Source organism: Molossus molossus, unplaced genomic scaffold (genome assembly GCF_014108415.1).
Source record: "Molossus molossus isolate mMolMol1 unplaced genomic scaffold, mMolMol1.p scaffold_m16_p_7, whole genome shotgun sequence".
Taxonomy (NCBI): Eukaryota; Metazoa; Chordata; class Mammalia; order Chiroptera; family Molossidae; genus Molossus; species Molossus molossus.
The window spans coordinates 68,297,103-68,320,463 of NW_023425401.1; positions in this window are offsets into that span (position 1 = coordinate 68,297,103).

Consider the following 23,361-nt stretch of genomic DNA (forward strand, 5'->3'; position numbering starts at 1 on the left):
ATAATTTTAAGGGTGCTCAAACAATTCAGTGAGAACTACAAACAACTCAATGAGAATTATAAAGAGCTCAGTGGTAACTACATTAACTTTGAAAAAATAGATAGAAGCTATGAATAAAAATCAAGAGAAAAAAAAAGAACAACATAGCTGATATGAAAAATACCTTAGAAGGATTCAATAGTAGATCAGAAGAAGCTAAAGACCAAATCAGTGAGTTAGAAGACAGGTTAGAAAAAAACTGCCCAAATAGAGCAGCAAATGGGGGGGGGGGGGGCAGGGAAGAAATTTAAGGAAGCTTTGGAACAACACAGAACTTAACAACATTCGCATCATAGGGAAACCTAAAGGAGAAGAATCAGAGAAAGGAGTAGAGAACCTCTTTGAAAAAATAATGACAGAAAGCTTTCTCAATTTGGTGTAAAAAAAAAAACCACACAAGTCTAGGAAAAACAGAGAAACCCAAGCAAGATGAACCCCAAGACCCACAGCTAGACACATCATAATAAAAATGAAAAACATTAAAGACAAAGAAATAATCTTAAAGAAAGCAAGAGAGAGAAAGTTACCTACAAGGGAGCTCTCATTAGACTGTCAGCTGATTTCTCTATAGAAATGCTGCAGGTCAGAAGGGAGTGGCATGAAGTGTACAAAGTAATGCAAGGCAAGGGTCTGAATCCAAGACTACTTTATCCAGCAGGGCTATCATTCAAAATTGAAGGAGAAATAAAGATCATCACAGACAAAAAAAAGCTAAAAGAGACAAAGAGGGTCACTACATAATATTAAAAGAAACAATCCATCAAGAGAATATAACCCTGGTAAACATATATGCATCAAACACAGATACACCAAAATATGTTTAAAAAAAAAACAACTTCTGGAGGACTTCAAGGGAGAGATCAATAGCAATAAAATTATAGTTGATGACTTGAACACCCCACTGACACCACTGAATAGATCTTCGGCAGAAAAAATGAACAAGAACACACAGTCCTTAAATGGCCAACTAGATCAGCTGGACTAAATTGATTTTTACAGAACATTTCACCCCAAAGCTGATGAATATACATTCTTCTCAAGTGCACACAGGACATTATCAAAGATAGACCACATGATAGACACAAAGTAAATCTCCATAAATTCAAGATCAAAATCATATCAAGCATCTTCTCAGATCACAATGGCATGAGAATAGAAATCGATTACAACAAAAACACATAGAAACATTCAAACACATGAAGCCTAAACAGCATGTTATTAAACAATGAATGAATTACCAAAAAGATCAAGGAAAAAATTTTAAAATTTCTGGAAATCAATAAAAACGAACACAAAACAACACAAAATCTATGGGATGCAGCAAAAGAAGTCCTGAGCAGAAAGTTCATAGCACTACAGACCTACCTCAAGAAACAAGAAAAATGTCTAATTGACTATCTAACCTCACAACTTAAAGAACTAGAAAGTAAACAAAAAGAAAAACCCAGAGCAAGTACAAGGAAAAAAATAGTGAATATCAAAGCAGAAATAAATAACAGACACTAACAAAAAAATTGAAAAGATCAATGAAAGACAGCTTGTTCTTTGAAAAGTTACACAAGATTGATGGACCCTCAGCTAATCTCACCAAGTAACAAAGGGGACTGAAACAAACAAAATCAGAAATGAAAGAGGAGAAGTAACAATTGACACCACAGAAATAAAAAAGGATCATTAACATATACTATGAACAATTATATGGCAGCAAATTGGACAATCTAGGCAAAATGGAAAATTTCTAGAAACATGTGGTCTCCCAAAACTGAACTGGAAAAATAGAAAACTTTAACAGACCAATAACAACTAAGAAAATTGAAGCTGTAATGAAGACTCTCCCAGCAAACAAAATCTCAGGCGTGGATGACTTCATGGAGGAGTTTTACCAAATATTCAAAGAAGAACTAATATCCATTCTTTTCAAACAATTCTTAAAAATTCAAGAAGAAAGAAGACTTATAAACTTGTATTATGAGGCCAGCATAATTCTAATTCCAAAACTGGATAAATACACTATAAGAAAAGTAAACTCCAGGCCAATATTCCTGATGAACATAGATGCCAAAATTCTCAACAAAATATTAGCAAATCGGATCCAGCAATACATTTAAAAAATTATCCACCATGACCAAGTGGGAGTCATCCCAGAAAAGCAAGGCTGATACAATATTTGCAAATCAATAAATGTGATACACCATATAAACAAAATGAAAGATAAAAACCATCTGATCTTATCAATAGATACTGAAAAAGCATTCAAGAAAATCCAGCACCCATTTCTGAGAAAAATGCTCAGCAATGTGGGAATAGAAGAATATTTCAACATAACAAAGGCCATATATAAAAAGCCTACAGTCAACATCATACTCGATGGGCAAAAACTAAAAGAATTTTCCTTAAAAACAAAAACATGGCAGGAATGCCCATTTTCACCACTCTGATTTAACATAGTACTGAAAGTCTTAGCCACAGCAATCAGGCATGAAAAATAAATAAATAAATAAATAAATAAATAAATAAATAAATAAATAAATAAATAAATAAAAAGATTCGAGTTGAAAAGTCCCCGCTATAATTATATTGCTGTTGATTTCTTCTTTGAAGTACTCCAGAAAAGGAGGAAGTGAAACTGTCATTATTTGCAAATGACATGATATTGTACATAGAAAACCCTAAAGACTCCATCAAAAATCTACTAGATTTAATAAATGAATTTGACAAGGTAGCAGGATACAAAATTAACATCAAGAAATCAACAGCATTCTTGTACACCAATAATGAACTCACAGAAAAAGAAACTAAAAAAACAATTCCACTTACCATTGCAGCAAAAAAATCAAAATACTTAGGAATAAACTTAACCATGAAGTAAAAGACCCATTTAAAGAAAACTACAGGACATTGAAAAAAGAAATAGAGGAAGTTATGAAAAAGTGGAAGCACATACTTTGTTCATGAATTGGAAAAGTTAACATCATTAAAATGTCCATACTACCCAAAGCGATCTATAGATTCAATGCAATTCCCTTTAAAATTCCAATGACATATTTCACAGAACTAGAAAAAAATACTTTAAAAGCTCATGTGAAACAAAAAAAAAGGCCCCAAATAGCCACAGCAATCTTGAAAAAGAAGAACAAAGTAGGAGGGATCACAATACCGGATATCAAGTGTTACTACAAAGCCATTATAATCAAAATGGCCTGGTACTGGCACAAAAACAGGTGTATAGATCAATGGAACAGAACAGAGAACCCAGAGATAGACCCAAGACATTATGCTCAATTAATATTTGAAAAAGGTGGCAAGAGCATGCAGTGGAGTAAAGACAGCCTCTTCACTAAATGGTGTTGCAAAAATTGGACAGCTATAGGCAAAAAAAATAAAACTAGACCACCAACTTACACCCTACACAAGAATAAACTCAAAATGGATAAAAGACTTAAATGTGACTCATGAATTCATAAAAATCCTAGAAGAAACTGTAGGCAAGAAAATCTCAGACATCATAAAAAGCAGAATTCTTACTGATACAACGCCTAAGGCAAGAGAAACGGGCCTGGGCTTTTGTTTGCTGAGAGAGTCTTGATTACATCTTCAATTTTCTTAGTCGTTATTGGCCTGTTTAAGTTTTCTATCTCTTCTTGGGTCAGTTTTGGGAGACTATGTGTTTCTAGAAATTTGTCCATTTTGCCTAGATTGTCCAACTACTTAGCATATAATTGTTCATAGTATTTGTTAATGATCCTTTGTTTTTCTGTATTGTCAGTTGTTACTTCATTTTTGTTTCTGATTTTGTCCAATTGGGTCCTTTCTTTTTGTTTCTTGGTGAGTCTGGCTATGGGTCCATCAATTTGGTTTATCTTTTCAAAGAACCAGCTCTTTGTTTCATTGATCTTTTGAATTGTTTTTTTAGTTTCTGTTCTGACCTTTACTAGTTATTTCCTTCTACTTGCTTTGGATTTTCTTTTTGTTTGCTTTCTAGTTCTTTAAGATGTGAGGCTAGATAATCAATCAGAATTTTTTTTTTTGTTTCTTGAGGTATGCCTGTTGTGCTATAAACTTCACTCTCAGGACTGCTTTTGCTGTGTCCCACAAATTTTGTGTTGTTGTGTGCTCATTTTCACTGGTTTCCAAGAATTTTTAAAATTTCTTCCTTGATTTTTTTTTGGTAACCCATTCATTGTTCAACAACATGCTATTTAGCCTCCATGTGTTTAAATGTTTTTTCTCTAACTGATTTCTATTTTCATGCCATTGTGATCTGCTAAGATGTTTAATATGATTTCAATCTTCTTAGAGACTTAGTTTGTGGTTTAACATGAAGTCTACATTTGAGAATGTCTCTTCTACAGTTGAGAAGAATATGAATTCTGCAGTTTTGGGGTATAATTTTCTGTAGACATCTATTAAATCCATTTGATCTAGTGCACCATTTACAGTCTCTGTTTCCTTGTTAATTTTTTGTCTAGAGATGTCAGCGAGGTGTTGAAGTCCCCGCTGTAATTATATTGCTGTTGATTCTTCTTTGAAGTACTCCAGAAGTTTTTAAATATATTATGGTGCTCCTATATTAGATCTATACATATTTACCAATGTTATATCTTCCTTTTTTTGTTTCATATGAGCTTTTAGATAGATCCTTTCAATATTATGTATTGGCCTTTTTTGTGTCTAATTAGGGCCTTCATTTTGAAGTGTATTTTATCAGGCATGAGTATTGCTACCCAAGCTCTTTTTTCTTTTCTATTTGCTTGGAAGATATTTTTTCATCCCTTCACTCTCAACCTATGTCAGTCTTTTGTTGTGAGGTGGGTCTCTTATAAACAACATATATGTGAGTCTTGCTTTTTTATCCAATCAGCTACTCTGTGTCTTTTGAACAGAGGGTGCAGTCTATTTACATTTAAGGTGATTATTAATATGTACTTATTTATTGCTATTTTTTTTATTGTGGTTATATGTTTTTTCCTATTTCTTCTACTAAAAACAGCAGTCCTTTTACCATTTTTCGCAGTGCTGGTTTGGTGCTAATATATTTTCTTTGCTTTTTTTTTTCTTTTCTGGGAAGCTCTTTACTTGACCTTCTATTTTGAATGATAACCTTGCTGGGTAGAGTAGTCTTGGATTCAAATCCTTGCTCTTCATGACCTTGATTACTTTATGCCATTCCCTTCTGGCCTGTAGTATTTCTGTTGAGAAATTAGCTGATAGCCTTATGGTGGTTTCTTTGTAGGTAACCTATTGTTTATATCTTGCTGCCTTTAGGATTCTCTTTTTGTCTTTAATTTTGGGCATTTTAATTGTTATATGTCTTGTTGTTGACCTTGGGTTCTTCTCACTTGGGGCTCACTTGGACTTGTATACCTTTTTTCTTCACCAAGTTAGGAAAGTTTTCTATCACTATTTCTTCAAATATATTCTCTAGTCCTTGCTCCTTTACTTCTTATGGAACTCTTATGATGTGGTGGTGTTACATTTCTTATTGTCCTACAGTTCTCTTAAGCCAGTGATTCTCAGCCTTCCTAATGCCACAACCCTTTAATACAGTTCTTCATGTTGTGGTGAGCTCTAACAATACAATTATTTTCATTGCTGTAATTTTGCTACTGTTATGTCTTAGGTGACCCCTGTAAAAGGGTCATTCAACCCCCAAAGGGGATGTGACCCACAGGTTGATAAACACTGCCTTAAGCTTTCTTCTTGTTTTTTAATTTTTTTTTTCTTTTTCTTTCTCTGATTGGGTGTGTTTTCTACCCTGTCTTCTAACACACTGATTCTGTCCTTGGCCTCCTCTATTCTCTGGTTGCCCCTTCTAATGTGTTCTTTATTTCTGCTGTCATTCTTCATTTCCAATTGGTTGGTTTTCAATGCTTCTATATGTTTACTCATGCTGTTGATCTTCCTCATGATTATTACTCTGAACTCATCCTCTGATATCTTGCACATTTCCCTTTCATTGATTTCATCTTTTGTTGAATTATCTTGTTCTTTCATTTGGGCTTTGTTTCCTTGTTTCACTATTTTGGCTGTCTCAGTGGGTTTTTAACATGCCAAATATTTTCTGTGGGTATTTGTGGTCCACTGGTTGTGTCTTCCTCTACTGGGCTTGGATGAGTGTGGGAGGCCCCAAGTTAAAGACCACTTTCATGTTTTAATTCCTTGGATAGATTAGCAAGCCCAGAAATGGTTCAGTTATCCCCCAGCTTTTTTCCTGGAAGCTATTAGTCTCAATTACTTGATGAGCCTTGGGTTATAGGCCTCGCGTGAATAAAAAAATCCCTCAAGTGTTCAGTGGATTTCCAGTGGGAGGGGCAGATACTTGCTGCCTGTAAATGAGCCTCAATTTGCATTTCTTTGGTCCAGCCTGATGGTGTTAAATTCCAGGGAGGGGTGCTGTTGCTTCTCCCCAGGCTCTGGGAAGGGACTCTTTGAGTAATATGGCTACTGACCTATGAGTGAGGGGTTCAGCACAAAACTCCCAGTGCCCACCCAGCTCTCCAAGCTCCCAAGTCCCTCCACAAAGTTCCAGTTCAGTCTGTCCTCCCTCCGCTGGAGCACACAGTGAGTGGCTATAGCTAATTTAGTGCTATGTCAAGCCCTCTGTTTTGTGGAGCCAGCTTGGGATTTTAACCCTGCGAGAGCTGCTCACAGCTAAAATAACTGCTGTCTGTGAGCTGCCTCCCTGCCCTCTCATGCCTCCACAGTTCTCACCAGGCTTTATTTACTGTCCTCTTTCTGTTCCTGGTTATACAGGTCCTCTTTAGCTGCTTTTCTATTGGTTTTTCCCAACAATTAGTCTTTATTTTAGTTGTAATTCCAGTTTTGTCCTGGGAGATGGTTTATGTAGCTTCCATTCACTCTGCCTCCATTTTGGAATCCTTAAATATCTAAAATTCTTGAAATACTTTATAATTTGTGGCAAGAATATTGGGTGATTGTGGTATTTCTTTCATTTTCACAAATGTTATAAAACATTTCCTAAAAGATGTCTTTGTGAGCTCTTTTAGTTTGCAAAACATTACCTTTTCCTTTTCAGCTATTGTTTTTCAGAGGACAATTTTATTATAACCATGGATGTTTTTTCAATTAAATAACAACTTGTGTCAGGATAACAGTTAAGATTCTTTTTTAATAATAATCCTTGGTTAAGCTTACCAGGCTGACTGGGGAAGAAATTTTAAAAAGAGAAAAAGAAGGCATTACCCCAAGAAATTACTTTTAGCCCAGCCCTATGTCCTGCAAGATTATGAACAGTGTGCTCTATATAGCTACCTGATATCTTGAAGAGTTCTGAAATTGGAAAGCAGTTTTTTTTCATTCATTTCCTGTAATATTTTTTCCTAAGGCAACTCTAACCAAAATACTCTCTTTTCATTCTGTTTTTTGTTTTTTAAGTCTACAGAGAGTGACAAAGTTTCTTCCTGAAACAATTATATCTGTTAGAAGGGTGGAGAAGATTGCTGAGCATGGCATCCCTGCTCTAATCAAACTCAGGACTAAATGCATGATGTGTGTATGGAAATTATAGACAGGTTTCCTCTGCTGAGAGACATGATGAGCCATTGATATTTATCCCCGCCATCCAAAATGCAATGAACTCCCAGAACTTTAATCAAATACAACTGAAACTTTCTTTTTGGACTTCCACCACCCCAGATGGAGCTCCCAGCATCACCATCACTGACTACCTATATTCTGTGTGACATCTCTGAGCACACTTTTTAATACCACCTACAAACCCCTCCCCCAATATAGGCTAGAAATATAAACAAATACACTGTTTCTCAGATATAGTTTTCAATTCAGAAATCTTAAGAATTAGATAGAGAGTATCCCCAATAGCAGTCTTACAATTACACGAACTCAAACAAGAACTCTTGGATTCTACCTCACTTCCAGTCTGTGAAGTGTGTGCCTTTGATTTATCTGCTATGGACACCAATAATTGCTTCAACCATTGGTACCATAGTATTCCATCATATTTTCCCATCCATGACTGGCTCTCAGATAAGCCAGTCTTCATGACTGGGTCTCAGGCAAGCCAGTCCTAACTGTCCCCCATATCCTCATTCACTTGAACGCAAGTGGAAGAAGTGTATATTGTTTTCTTGCTGGTGGGAACTGATGAATGGTAACAAAGGAACATTGATCAAACCACTTAAAAGGTGATATCATGAAAAAAAAATGATAGGGTAACAGCTTCATTCAGGAAGTAGAATGTATATCATTAACATGGTAATAAAAGCATCTTGAGCCAGGAAAATTGAAGCCAAATTATAATCAGGGAGGTTACTGTGAGTGTTGAGAATGTCAGGATGGAGAAGAGCAAAAGCTGAAATGTAGGTGCACAAACAAGAATTTGTAGGGTTCTCTGATACAAAAGAAACAATTGTAAAAAGTGTAGATAAAGGCAGCAACTGTTGTCTTTCTTTATTATATATTATTTTCATTAATTTTTAGCTTGATAATTTATATATTTATTCTAATAAATTTTCTTTTGGGGGCAAATATTATTTATTTTGTTGTTTTTGTCTTTTAATGTCGTTATGATTCTGATTTATTAAAACTCATATCCATCACTCCTCTGCCTAAATCCTTTTAAGGGTTTTCATTGCCACTTAGAAAATAATCTAAGCTTTTGACCAATTTCATTTCACTACCAACACTGGATTCATACTGTTTCCAAAACATGCCAAGCTTTTGACCATCTCAGAGCCTTCCCACTTTGTTCTTTCCACTTGCATGCTTTCCCCTGAGCTGTCTGCATGCTGGTTTCTTTCTGTGCTTTAGGTATAACCACCCCTTGTAACCCTATAACACAAGCCTCCCCTACTCCAACTGCTGATATCTTTTACTCCCTCTAATATCACTATTTACTTCCTCAGTGGCACTTCTTGCAAACCAAAATTGCTATATTGATTAAGTTTCTAAGTCTGAAGAGTTTATTACTGAATCTCATTTCTTGATACATAGTGGAAAATCAACAAATATTTCTTAAATGAATAAATGAGAAATAAAAAATATATTTTATATCATTAGGTTGGTATGGCATGGGGAAAAGCAAGGCTGAAGCTGTATTTCTAAAATAAAATAAATGAGTATGAATATCATTCCAACATTATGAAATTTGGAATATTTAAAAAGAGGCATTGTATGAAACCCTTGGGGGGAAAAAAAAGACCATTGTAATACTTTCTTGTCACTTGGCTATTTTTACTTTATCAGATTTCTTTAGAAACCCACAAATTGTCAGTTTCTTAGTTCTCAATTTGACTCTATCCACCCAGATTAGAACTGCTTTTTCTATGAACTATGCATGTGAATATTGACCTTGGCATTATTTTCATCAGAAAAGGTCTGGTGACTTCCTAGGTAGACCTGTCTGGACCATGAAGTTATCATGAATAAAAATCACCCTCAGGACATTAATCTTTAAACACAACATGGTATACAAATGAGCATTCCATGAAGCTCCAAAGAGCTGGCCTCACCACCCCTTTAATACAGCTATTGTCTCATTGATAGCAGATGGATTAAAAGAGAAGTTTGTTGCCGGTTACCAAGCTTACAGAACTTGGTGCCCTCTAACCACTACACTTCAAAAAAACAGTCTTCAGAAATGTATTTTTTTTTTTATCCTCACCCGAGGACTTTTTTTTTTTATTTGCATTTATCTTCAGATAGAGACAAAGGGAGAAAGAGAGAGAGAGAAATATCAACATGGGAGAGACACATCGAGTGGTTGCCATCCACATGACCCCAACTGGGCTGAGGACAAACTGTAACCAAGGTACCTGCCCTTAGCGGGAACCAAACCCAGGACTCTCAGGTCCGCTGGCCAATGCTCTAACCGCTGAGCCAAACTGGCAGAGTGAAACATACTTTTTTAAAGTCAATGTTTATTTTACTTTTAAGCCAAAAGGCTAACACATTTTGTTCTTTATATCAGATTTCTGAAAGTGAACAAGATAAGAATGCCTACTTTCGCCACTCTTATTTAACATAGTAATGGAAGTCTTAGCCATAGCAACTAAACTGGAAGAAAAAATAAAAGGGATCCACATTGGAAAAGAGTAAGTGAAACTGTCATTATTTGCAGATAACATAATGTTATACATAGAAAACCCCAAAGACTCCATCAAAAATCTACTAGATTTAATAAATGAATCTGGTGCCCAGCTGGCGCTGCTCAGTGATTGAGTGTCGACCTATGCACCAAGAGGTCACCAGTTTGATTCCCAGTCAGGGCACATGTCCAGGTTGTGGGCCCAATCCCCAGTGTGGGGCAAACAGGAGATGGCCAGTCAATGTTCTCTCATTGATGTTTTTATCTCTCTTTCACTTTCCCTTCCTCTGTTTCTAAAAAAATCAATAAAAAAAATTAATGAAAAAAATTAATTTGGCAAACTAGCATGATACAAAATTAACATCAAGAAATTTATGGCATTCTTATATACCAATAATGAACTCACAGAAGGAGAAACTAAAAAAACAATCCCATTTACCACTGTAGCAAAAAATAATTCAGATACTTAGGATACCAACATCATATGTCAAGGTACTGTCCAAAATATTTCAAAAGTTTATATGGAACCAAAAAGTATTACAAATAGCCACAACAATCTGAAAAAGAACAACAAAGTAGGAAGGATCACAATACCGGATATCAGGTGTTACTACAAAGCCATTGTAATCAAAACAGCCTGTTGGCACAAGAACAGGCATATAGATCAATGGAACAGAACAGAAAACCCAGAAATTGACCCAAAACATTATGCTCAATTAATATTTGCCAAAGGTGGCAAGAGCATACAGTGTAATAAAGACTGCCTCTTTAATACATGTTATGAGGAAAATTGGATAGCTTTATGCAAAAATAATGAAACTAGACCACCAACTTACACCATACACAAGAATAAACTCAAAATGAATAAATGATTTAAATGTAACTCATGAATCCATAAAAATCCTAGAAGAAAATATAATCAACCAAATTTCAGACACAACACCTAAGGCAACAGAAACAGGAAAAAATTAATACATGGGACTACATCAAACTAAAAAGTTTCTGCACAGACAAAAGAGCAAATGTCAAAATGAGAAGAAACCCACTACATGGGAGAACATAATTTCCAACGATACATCAGATAAGGGGTTAATCTCCAAAATACATAGAGTGCGCATACAACTCAAACAAAAGGAAGACAAAGAATCCAGTTAAAAAATGGGCAAAGGACCTAAATAAACACCTCTCCAAACAGAACATATAAATGGCCAAGAGACATATGAAAACCTGCTCTACATCACTAATTATCAGAGAGATGCAAATTAAAACGAGTATGAGGTATCACTTCACACCTGCTAGAATGGTTGCCACCAATAAATCAAACAACAAGTGCTGGTGACGGTGTGGAGAAAAGGGGACTCTAGTACATTACTGATGGGAATGCAGACTGGTGTAGCCACTATGAAAAACAATATGGTGTTTCCTCAAAAAATTAAAAATGGCACTTCTAATCAAGATGGTGGCGTAGGTAAACGCGGTATCATGTCCTCCCACAACCACATCAAAGTTACAACTAAACTACAGAACAAAACACCATCATTCAAAAATGCCTGAAATCGAGCTGAATGGAAGTCCTACAACTATGGAATTAAAGCAGCAACCACATCCAGAATGGTAGGAGGGGCGAAGGCGCGACAGGCTGGTACCACACCCACGTGTGCCAGATAAAAATCAGGAGGATACCTTGGCTGGGAAGGTCCTCCCTGAGGACTGAGGGGGTCCCCTTCCCACACCAGGTGCCGCACTCAGGGTTCCAGTGCCAGGAAAAGAAGTCGACATAACTTCTGGCTGGAAAAACCAGCAGGAACTGAGGCTCAGGGAAGCTGACATGGCTGGAGCCCCAGGCAGCTCCTTAAAGGGCCTGCTCATGGACTGATCGGACTCACTCCCTCTAAGCTTGGAGGGGAGGCAGCTCCAGGGGCACAAGAGACATACAGGGAAGAACTGAGCTGTATGGCACTGGAGCAAGGGCTGGAGAGGGGGCTTTCTCCAGGAAAAATGTGCTGTCAGAGGCCTTTGTTCCTTGGGTGAGCCCTTCCCTGGGGCAGCAGACAGTCCTCATATCTGGGACTCCAGCAACTTGGCTCACACTGGTAGCCCTGCCCTGGTGATTCCCTGAGGCCCCACCCCACCCAACTTTCAGGCCCACCCAAGCTGTTGCCACTTGCTTAACCATAGGATTGGCCTGTCTTGGATCCTGCTTCAGGTTTTTCTTAAATTCTTTCAAACAAGCAGCACCTTGTCTCAGCTAGCCCCATACCACTCATTAAGTAATACACAGAAACAAACACAGGGGGCAGCCAAAATGAGGAGACAAAGAAACAGGTCCCAAATGAAAGAACGGAACAAAACCCCAAGAAAAGAACTAAGCGAAATGGAGATAAGCAACCTAACAGGTGCTGAGTTCAAAATACTGCTTATAAGGATGCTCAATGAACTTAGTGAGGACCTCAGTGAACTTAATGAGGGCCTCAAGAGCATAAAAAAGGACCAGTCAGAAATGATGGATGCACAGTCAGAAATGAAGGAGGCATTAACTGAAATAAAGAATAATTTACACTGCAATCCATGGGCCATCATCATAACCAAGCTCTCTATTGTCCCTGTGCAGCAAGGCTACTGGGGGAACAAGATTGGCAAGCCCCATACTGTCCCTTGCAAGGTGACTGGCCACTGTGGCTCTGTACTGATGCCCCTCATCCCTGCCCCCAGGGGCACTGGCATAGTCTCAGCCCCTGTACCCAAGAAGTTGCTGATGATGGCTGGTATTAACGACTGCTACACCTCGGCCAGGGGCTGCACTGCCTTCCTGGGAAACTTTGCTGAGGCCACCTTTGATGCCATCTCTAAGACCTACAGTTATCTCACCCCCAATCTCTGCAAAGAGACTGTGTTCACCAAGTCTCCCCATCAGGAATTCACCAACCATCTTGTAAAGACCCACACCAGAGTTTCTGTGCAGAGGACCCAGGCTCCAGCTGTGACCACCACATAATTTATACAAGAAAAAGGGAATAAAGCCTGTAAATTAAAAAATTAAATTTACACAGATTCAATAGTAGAGTACGTAAATCCAAGAAGCAAACCATTGATTTGGAATATAAGGAAGCAAAAGCGCCCAATAAGAACAGCAAAAAGAAAAAAGAATAAAAAAAAAAAAATGAGGATAGTGTAAGGAGCCTCTGGGAAAACTTCAAGCATGCCAACATACGCATCTTGGGGGTGCCAGTAGGAGAAGAGCAAGAACAAGAAATTGAAAACTTGTTTGAAACAATAATAGCAGAAAAATTCCCTAACTTGGTGAAGGAAACAAACATACAAGTCCAGGAAGCACAGAGAGTTCCAAACAAGATGAACCCCAAGAGGCCCATACCAAGACACATCATCATCAAAATGCAAAAGGTTCAAGACCAACAAAGAATCTTAAAAGCAGCAAGAGAAAGGCAGTTAGTTACCTACAAGGTAGTTCCCATAAGGCTGTGAGCTGATTTCTCAAAAGAAACTTTGCAGGCCAGAAGGGAGTGGCAAGAAATATTCAGAGTGATGAAAAGCAAGAACCTACAACCAAGATTACTCTATCCTGCAAAGCAGTCATTTAGAATCGATGGCCATATAGAGTTTCCCAGACAAGAAAAAGTTAAAGGAGTTCATCACCACCAAACCATTATTATATGAAATGATAAAGGGTCTTTTTGAAAAAAAAGATAAAATATATAAACAAACAAAATAGCAATGAATACATACTATCAACAATGGAATCTACAAACAAAATGAACAGGCAGAACAGAAACATTCTCATAGATACAGAGAACATTTTGTTGGTTGTTATATGGGAGGGTGAAAAAGGTGAAGGGATTAAGAAGTACAAATTCATTGCTAGACTGACAAACCTCAAAAGGAAAGGGGTTGGGGATGGGAAGAAATAAACCAAAGAACTTGTGCACTCATTTACCGTTGCGGCAAAAAATTAAGATACCTAGGAATAGACTTAACCAAAGAAATAAAGGACCTATTTGCAGAAAGCTACAGGTCATTGAACAAAGAAATAGAGGAAGATATAAAAGAGTGAAAGCACATATCTTGTTCATGGATTGGGATAATTAACATCATTAAAATGTCCATATTACCCAAAGAAATCTATAGATTCAATGCAATTGCCATCAAAATACCAATGGCATACTTCACAGAATTAGAACAAGTACTTCAAAAGTTTATATGGAACCAAAAAAGTCCTCGAATAGCCACAGCAATCTTGAAAAGGAAGAACAAAATTGGAGTGATCACATTACCAGATTTCATGTTATACTACAAAGCCACCGTAATCAAAACAGTCTGGTACTGGCACAAAAACAGGCATATAGACCAGTGGAACAGAACAGAGAACCCAGAAATGGACCCAAGGCAATATGCTCAATTAATATTTGACAAAGGTGGCAAGAGAATACAGTGGAGTAAGGACAGCCTCTTTAATAAATGGTGCTGGGAAAATTGGACCGCTACATGCAGAAAAATGAAACTAGATCATCAACTTACACACTACACAAGAATAAACTCAAAATGGATAAAAGACTTAAATGTGACTCATGAATCCATAAAAATCCTAGAAGAAACTGTAGGCAACAAAATTTCACACATCATACGCAGCAGAATTTTCACTGATACATTAACTAAGGCGATAGAAACAAAGGAGAAAATGAACACATGGGACTACATCAAACTCAAATGTTTCTGCACAGCAAAATATACAAACATCAAAACGGAAAGGCTACCCACTGTATTGGAGACCATAATTGCCAATGATATATTCGATAAGGGGTTAATTTCCAATATATATAGAGAGAGTGCTCATACAAGTCAACAAAAGGAAGACAAAGAACCCAATTAAAAAATGGGCAGAGGAACTAAATAGACACCTCTCCAAACAGGACATACAAATGGCTAAGAGACATATGAAGAAATGCTCAACATCACTAATCATCAGAGAGATGCAAATTAAAACAACAATGAGGTATCACCTCACACCTGTCAGAATGGCCGCCATCAACAAATCATCAAACAACAAGTGTTGATGAGGGTGTGGAGAAAAGGAGACTCTAGTACACTGCTGGTGGGAAGGCAGACTGGTGCAGCCACTATGGAAAACAATATGGTGTTTCCTCAAAAATTAAAAATTGAACTTCCCTTTGACCCAGTGATCCCACTTCTAGGAATATACCCTAAGAAGCCTGAAACACCAATCAGAAAGAATATATGTACCCCCATATTTGTAGCAGCAGTATTTACAATAGCTAAGATCTGGAAACATCCCAAGTGTCCATCAGTAGATGAATGGATAAAAAAGCAGTGGTACATATACACAATGGAGTACTACACAGCTGTTAGAAAGAAAGATCTCTTGTCCTTTGAGACTACATGGAGGGACCTGGAGAGTATCATCCTGAGTGCGGCAAGCCAAACAGAGAAGGACAAGTATCATATGATCTCACTTCTTTGTTGAATATAATGAACTTATATGTGCATAACTAATTGACATAGACAACAGTGCTGTGAAGGGAGCCAGGAGGAGGGTTTCAATGGGGAGAAATGGAGAAACATCTGTAAGAAAAATACAGTAATTAATAAAAAAATAAAGTCAATTTTTATTTTATTTTTAAGCCAGGAGGCTACATTTTATCCTTTATACAAGTTTCTGAAAGTAATTACGTGACTTTAATTAATTTGAAAATATATGCATTTCTAGCCAGTCCACATAGAGTGATGAAACAGACACATATCTACAGTGAGAAAAAGGTTTCAGATGGCAAGTATCATCCTCCTGACTCTATCAGAGCCTAAATGCAAATGACAGCTTGTAAATAGTCACTAATTTCTAAAAAAAAATTTGTCTGAGGCAAAGTATGTATATGCCTTGTACAAAGTATATTGAATGTGCATATAGAATTAGAAACACATACTTCTGTGGTCTGATGACAGGATTTATTTAAGTAAAATGAATGGAGAATTGCAAATGTCACTAGATTTACTCCAAGTCCCTGAAGTTGGTGAATTTATTTTTTAAATATACAAGTAAATACTATTTAATTATTTATACTTTTCACACAGCAGTACATAGATATCTTATAAACCCAATTTATTATGTATTTTCCTCAAATCCTGTCTTTTGGAACTTTGTTATAATACAGGAGCTTTTCTGTGAAAGACAAAAACTTTTTTTTAACTCTTTAAATTGTTACTAGTCAAAGCCAACCATTTGAAATGAAAACTTCCAATTCCACAACAAAAGAAAGCTGGTGGATTTAATCTAATTTCTTGAGATTAAAGAACAACGAAGAAATTATTGTTTTTGCAGCCTCATCAGGAGTTTACTTCCACAAAACATCCATAAGATGTTTTCTCACCACATGTTCATTTTTATTCTTAGGTGCTTAGCTGTGATGTGTTTAGTTTGGCAGCTTGCCAATAATATTTACTGGGTCTTGGTACTACCAAATCTGACAGAAAGCAAAGCACAGGGGAAAAAGGTTATTTTCAAAGAATCATTTTCTCATCAAAAATATAAGTAAAAAACTATTTTGCAAAATGAAAAACTTGACTATGTTTCTTCTTTTATGATGGCAAACCCAGACATCCTGTCTTCACTTATACCTGCCAAATCCTGGCTGGAGGGAGAAAGGTCCATTCTTGGTGGTCACAAAATGGGTCCTCACACTACAAAACATAAATCTTTCAAACTCACGAAGGCTGGTCTGGAAGAGCTCCAAAACATTTCCCTTTGCCATGTTTTCTTTCCACCAGAGGGCCTCCTCTTGGTCTTATTCAACTTCTCTGCACTTGGACTATTCCTTCATTATGCATTATATAAGTAATATCTGAATTTGAATTGCTGAACTGGTAAGAATGAATTGTTATTTTCTATAGCCCTGACATCGATATCTGCTGTAAAAGATTGGGTTGTTTTTCATAGTCATCCACTCCCCTTCCCTCTGTAAGGGAATTACACATCACCACCACTTTCTATGGGCTTGCAGATTAATGAGCTTATGTGACCACATATAACATATCCCATCACAAATTGCCATGATTTTTCATGCTCTTTTTCCTCTGCCATAAGAAGGACATACTTAAATAAGGGTTAAGCCTTTATCATTGGTCCTAAAATAAGATGTGCAAAGGAAAGCCAAGACAGACACTCAGAGCTACCAACATGTAATGTGAACAAGAAATCAACATTTGTTTTTGTTAACCATTGAGATTTCAGGGTTTCTGGTTAATGCAGTAAAACTAACCCATACATCTGTTATATCTATACTATCACTTAGGAGCTACATCCTAGAATATGACAAAATAATGATATTAAAGCAATATCATAGTCTTAAGACCACAAAATTTTTTAAAATTTTCAAAGGTAACCTTCAAGACTTCAGGCTCTAGAGACAGATCTGAGTCTAAAGCTAACTGTTATTTACTGTATCTGTGAACTTTGATAAATGATTTCTAATTTTTGATCTGTAAAATGTGGATACTAATAGTAGCTACATTTTAGACTTCTTGAGTAGGTTTAGGGACATAATAAATGTAAAACATAGCACAATGACCACCACACAAATGGTGGTTTAAGAAGTTCTCTGGGAAACAGGCACTGAGATCAGTATTACCAAGCAGGGGATATGTTGGGGAATGCACTTGAGAGCAATAGCTCTAATGGAGTGAGGACAAAGGGCTATGCAGAATAAGGCAGTAACTACAATGAAGATGCAGCAGGGCCTCAGATGATACCAGAATAGCTCTGGAGCTGGGATGGACCTACAAAGAGCCCCAAACTGAAGCCAGGAGCCCAGGTTTTGTACATAAAACCAGTCATTACATGTAGGCTGTCCCCAGCGAGGAAGGTAATAGCCAAAGAGTGTTTCTAGAGAGCCTTGGCTGTAAGCTGCAGCAGCTGGAAGAAGGAGTGTTCAGTCTAGAAGGAGCTGTATGTCTGGGATACTCCCAGCATTCACAATAGTCCACCACTATGTGACCTGGATGCACTTTCTTATGGTCAGTTTTCTCTGACAGGGAAAATTTCCTCCAGAATTCTGGATGGCTGCTTTCCCAGGAAAAATTACACAGGGTGGCCAGTGGGGTGGAAGACAACCTTGCTTCAGTGTCTGGTCTCAGGGTCTATGCTGGTGTTCATTATCTCCCTCCTATATACCCATTCCAGATCCCCTTGACTCATGCTAGCACCCTCCCACTCTAGGTGACTTAACTGGGTGGTATTACCTAGGCGCCCAGGCCACAGTTTCTACACTTGTTCATTGACTGACAAAATTGAGCATAAGTCTATCAAGAAATGCCCTAGTGGGTCATGTGCTCATCATACCTCTATTTGATAACAGCAGTCTTTTTTCTACCTCATAACTGGAATAACTGCCCCTGATCAGGTTGCTGACACCTTCCGTTGTCTACTGGTCTCCTGACACAAGGACACACAGAAGCTTAATGTCTCTTGGTGATAATGTTTCCATTTGGGAGCCATGACTCCTACACCCACAGATCCTTGAGTTTCAGTAATAGGAGGCACACATTTTCTTTATGAATTTTCTTTCATTTGTTTTAAAAAATGATTGCAAATTTTGTTTTTGTTTTTGTTTTCTTCAGTATTTTATTCCTCAGACAGTCTAAGTTCCTCCACTATGTGATTTGGTTTTATTTTACCCTGCTCGAGAGTTCTTTTTTTAAAAAAATAATTTATTTATTTTTGTTACAGATGTTTCTCCTTTTCTCCCCACTGATTTCCCCCTCCCCCTTCCCCCCACCCTCTCCCCAGCTTTGTTGTCTATGTCCGTTGTGCACACATACATGCATATAAGTTCTGTGGTTTATCTCCTCCCCACCCCTTCTTCTGGTGATAGTCAGTCCGTACCCCACTTCCACGTCTCTGGGACTACTCCATTCCTCAGACTGTTATGTTCATTATATTCCACAAATAAGTGAGATCATATCATACTTGTCTTTCTCTGTTTGGCTTGTTTCGCTTAGGATGACACTTTCCAGGTCCCTCCATGTCATCTCAAAGGATACGAGTTCTTTCTTCCTTACAGCTGCATAGTACTCCATTGTGTATATGTACCACTGCTTTTTTTTATCCATTTGTATATGATGGACATTTGGGCTGTTTTCAGATTTTAGCTATTGTAAATAGTGCTGCTATGAACACGAGGGTACATATATTCTTTCTTATTGGTATTTCAGGCTTCTTAGGGTATATTCCTAGAAGTGGGATCACTGGGTCAAATGGAAGTTCAATTTTTAATTTTTGAGGTAACACCATATTGTTTTCCATAGTGGCTGCACCAGTCTGCATTCCCACCAGCAGTGTACTAGAGTCCCCTGTTCTCCACACCCTCATCAACACTTGTTGTTTGATAATTTGTTGATGGCGGCCATTCTACAGATGTGAGGTGATACCTCATTGTTGTTTTAATTTGCATCTCTCTGATGATTACTGATGTTGAGCATTTATTCATATGTCTCTTAGCCATTTGTATGTCCTGTTTGGAGAAGTATCTATTTAGGACCTCTGCCCATTTTTTAATAGGTTTCTTTGTCTTCCTTTTGTATGAGCACTCTATATACATTGGATATTAACCCCTTATCAGATAGATCATTGGCAATTGCTCTCTCCCATACAGTGGGTTGCCTTTCCATTTTGATGATTATATTTTTTGCTGTTCAGAAGCTTTTGAGTTTGATGTAGTTCCATATGTTCATTTTGTTTCTGTTGCCTTAGATGATGTATCAGTGATTCTGCTGTATATGATGTCTGAAATTTTGTTGCCTACATTTTCTTCTCGGATTTTTATAGATTCATGAGTCACATTTAAGTCTTTTATCCATTTTGAGTTTATTCTTGTGTGTGGTGTAAGCTGATGGTCTACTCTCACCATTGGTCAATTTTCCCAACACCATTTATTAAAGAGGCTGCCTTTACTCCACTGTATGTTCTTGCCACCTGTGTCAAATATTAATTGAGCATATTGCCTGGGTCCATTTCTGGGTTCTCTGTTCTGTTCCACTGGTCTATCTGGCTGTTCTTGTGCCAGAACCAGGCTGTTTTGATTATAGTGGCTTTATAGTATAACCTGAAATCTGGTAATGTGATCCCTGCTACATTGTTCTTCTTTTTCAAGATTGATATGGCTATTTGAGGTCTTTTTTGGTTCCATATAAAGTTTTGAAGTATTTTTTCTAGTTCTGTTAAGTATTTTGATGGGGATTGAATTGAATCTATAGATTTCAGTGGGTAGTATGGATATTTTAATGATGTTAATTCTTCCAATCCATGAAAAAGTTATGTGCTTTCACTTTTTTATATCTTCCTATATTTCTTTTTTCAATGACTTGTAGTTTTCTGCGAATAAGTCCTTTACTTCTTTGATTAAGTTTATTCCTAGGTATTTCAAGTTTTTTTGCCACAATGGTAAGTGGGATTGTTTTCTTAGTTTCTCTTTCTGTGAGTTCATCATTGGTGTATAAGAATGCCATCGATTTCTTGATGTTAATTTTGTATCCTGCTACTTTGCAAAGTTATTTATTAAGTCTAGTAAATTTTGATAGGCGCTTTGGGGTTTTCTACTATAGTATCATGTCATTTGCAAATAATGACAGTTTCACTTCCTCCTTTCCCAGTTGGATACCTTTATTTTTTCTTCCTGTCTGATTTCCGTGGCTAAGACTTCCAGTACAATGTTAAATAAGAGTGGCGAAAGTGGGAATCCTTGTTTGTTCCTGTTCTTAAGAGAAATGCTTTTAGTTTTTGCCCATTGAGTATGATGTTGGCTGTAGGTCTTTCATATATGGCCTTTATTATGTCGAGATATGATTCCTCTAATCCCACGTTGCTGAGCATTTTATCAGAAATGGATGCCAGATTTTGTCAAAGGCTTTTTCGGAATCTATTGATATGATCATGTGGTTTTTATTCTTTGTTTTATTTATGTGGTGTATTAGATTAATTGATTTTCTAATATTGTACCAGCCTTGCATCTCTGGGATGAATGCCACTTGGTCATGGTGAATAATTGTTTTTATGTAGTGCTGGATCCCATTTGCTAGTATTTTGTTCAGGATTTTGGCGTCTATGTTCATCACAGATATTGGCCTGTAGTTTTCTTGTTTTGTAGTGTCTTTTTCTAGTTTTGGAATTCAAATTATGCTGGCCTCATAAAATGAGATTAGAAGTCTTCCTTCTTCTTGAATTTTTAGAAATAGTTTGAGGAGAATGGGTGTTAGTTCTTTTTTGAATGTTCTGTAAAACTCCCCGGTGAAGCGATCCGAGCCTCGGTTTTTGTTTGCTGGGAGAGTCTTGATTATATTTTAAATTTCCTTGGTTGTTATTGGTTTGTTCTAGTTTTCTATCTCTTCCTGATCCAGTTTTGGGAGACTGTGTATTTCTATAAATTTGTCCATTTTGCTTAGATTGTCAAATATCTTGCCATATAATTGTTCATAGTAGCTGATAACAATCTTTTGTATTTCTGTGGTGTCAGTTGTTACTTCTCTTCTTTCATTTCTGATTTTGTGTATTTGGCTTCTCTTTCTTTTTTCTTGGTGAGTCTAGCTAAGGGTTCATCAATCTTGTTTACCTTTTCAAAAAACCAGCTCTTGGTTTCATTGATCCTTTGAAGTGTTTTTTTGTTCTCCAAGTCATTTATTTCTGCTCTGATCTTTAGAATTTCCTTTCTTCTACTTGCTCCGGGGTTTTCTTTTTGTTTGCTCTCTATTTCTTTAAGTTTTGACGTTAGACGGTCTATTAGAGATTTTTCTTGTTTCTTGAAGTAGGCCTTTAGTGCTACGAACTTCCCTTTCAGAACTGCTTTTGTTGAATCCCATAGATTTTGTATTGTTTTGTGTTCATTTTCATTGGTTTCCAGGAAGTTTTTAATTTCTTCCTTGATCTCCCTGGTAACCCATTTGTTGTTTAATAATTTGCTACTTAGCCTCCATGTGTTCAAATATCTTTGCATGTTCTTGTTGCAATTAATTTCTAGTTTCATTGCATTGTGATCTGAGAAGATTCTTGATATGATTTCAATCTTCTTGAACTAGTAGAGACTTAGTTTGTGTCCTAACATGTTGTCTATCTTCGAGAATATCCCATGTGCACTTGAGAAGAATGTGAATTCTGTAGTTTTGGGGTGTAATTCTCTGTAGATATCTATTATATACATTTGGTCTAGTGCTTCATTTAGAGTCTCTGTTTCCTTGCTAAGTTTTTTGTGTAGAGGGTCTATCCCAAGATGTCAGCTGGGTGTTGAAATCCCCTGCTATGATTTTATTGCTATCAATTTCTTCTTTGAAGTATTCCATAATATTTTTAATATATTTTGGTGTTCCTATATTGGGTGCATATATGTTTATCAAGGTTATATCTTCCTGTTGGATAGGTCCTTTCAATATTATGTAGTGGCCTTCTTAATCTCTAGTTAAGGCCTTTGTTTTGAAATCTATTTTATCAGGTATGAGTATTGCTACCCCAGCTTTCGTTTCCTTTTAATTTGCTTGGAAGATTTTTTTTCCATCCCTTCACTTTCCACCTATGTGAGTCTTTCTTTGTGAGGTGGGTCTCTTGTAAACAACATATATATGAGTCATGCTTCCTTATCCAAACAGCTACTCTGTGTCTTTTTATCAGAGCATTCAATCCAATTACATTTAATGTTATTATTGATATGTACTTATTTATGGCCATTTTTGTTTAGTGTGGTTCTATTTTTCTTCCTATTTCTACTGCTAATTACAGCAGTCCTTTTAGCATATCATGCATGCTGGTTTGGTGTTAATGTACTCCCTTAACCTTTTTTTGTCTGGAAAGTTCTTTATTTGACCTTTTATTTTGAATGATAGACTTGCTGGGTAGAGTAGTCTTGGATTTAGATCCTTGTTTCTCATGACCTTGATTACCTTATGCCATTTCCTTCTGGCCTGTAGTGTTTCAGTTGAGAAGTCAGCTGAGAGCCTTATAGGGTTTCCTTTGTAGGTAACTGGTTGCTTATCTCTTGTTGCTTTTAGGATTCTCTCTTTGTCTTTAATTTTTGGCATTTTGATTACTATGTGTCTTGGTGTGGGCCTGTTTGGGTTCTTTGTACTTTGGGCTCTTTGCACTTCTTGAACTTGTATGCCTTCTTCCTTCACCAAATTATGGAAATTTTTGGTCACTATTTCTTCAAATATATTCTTTGTTTCTTGCTTGTTTTGTTCTTCTTTGGAGA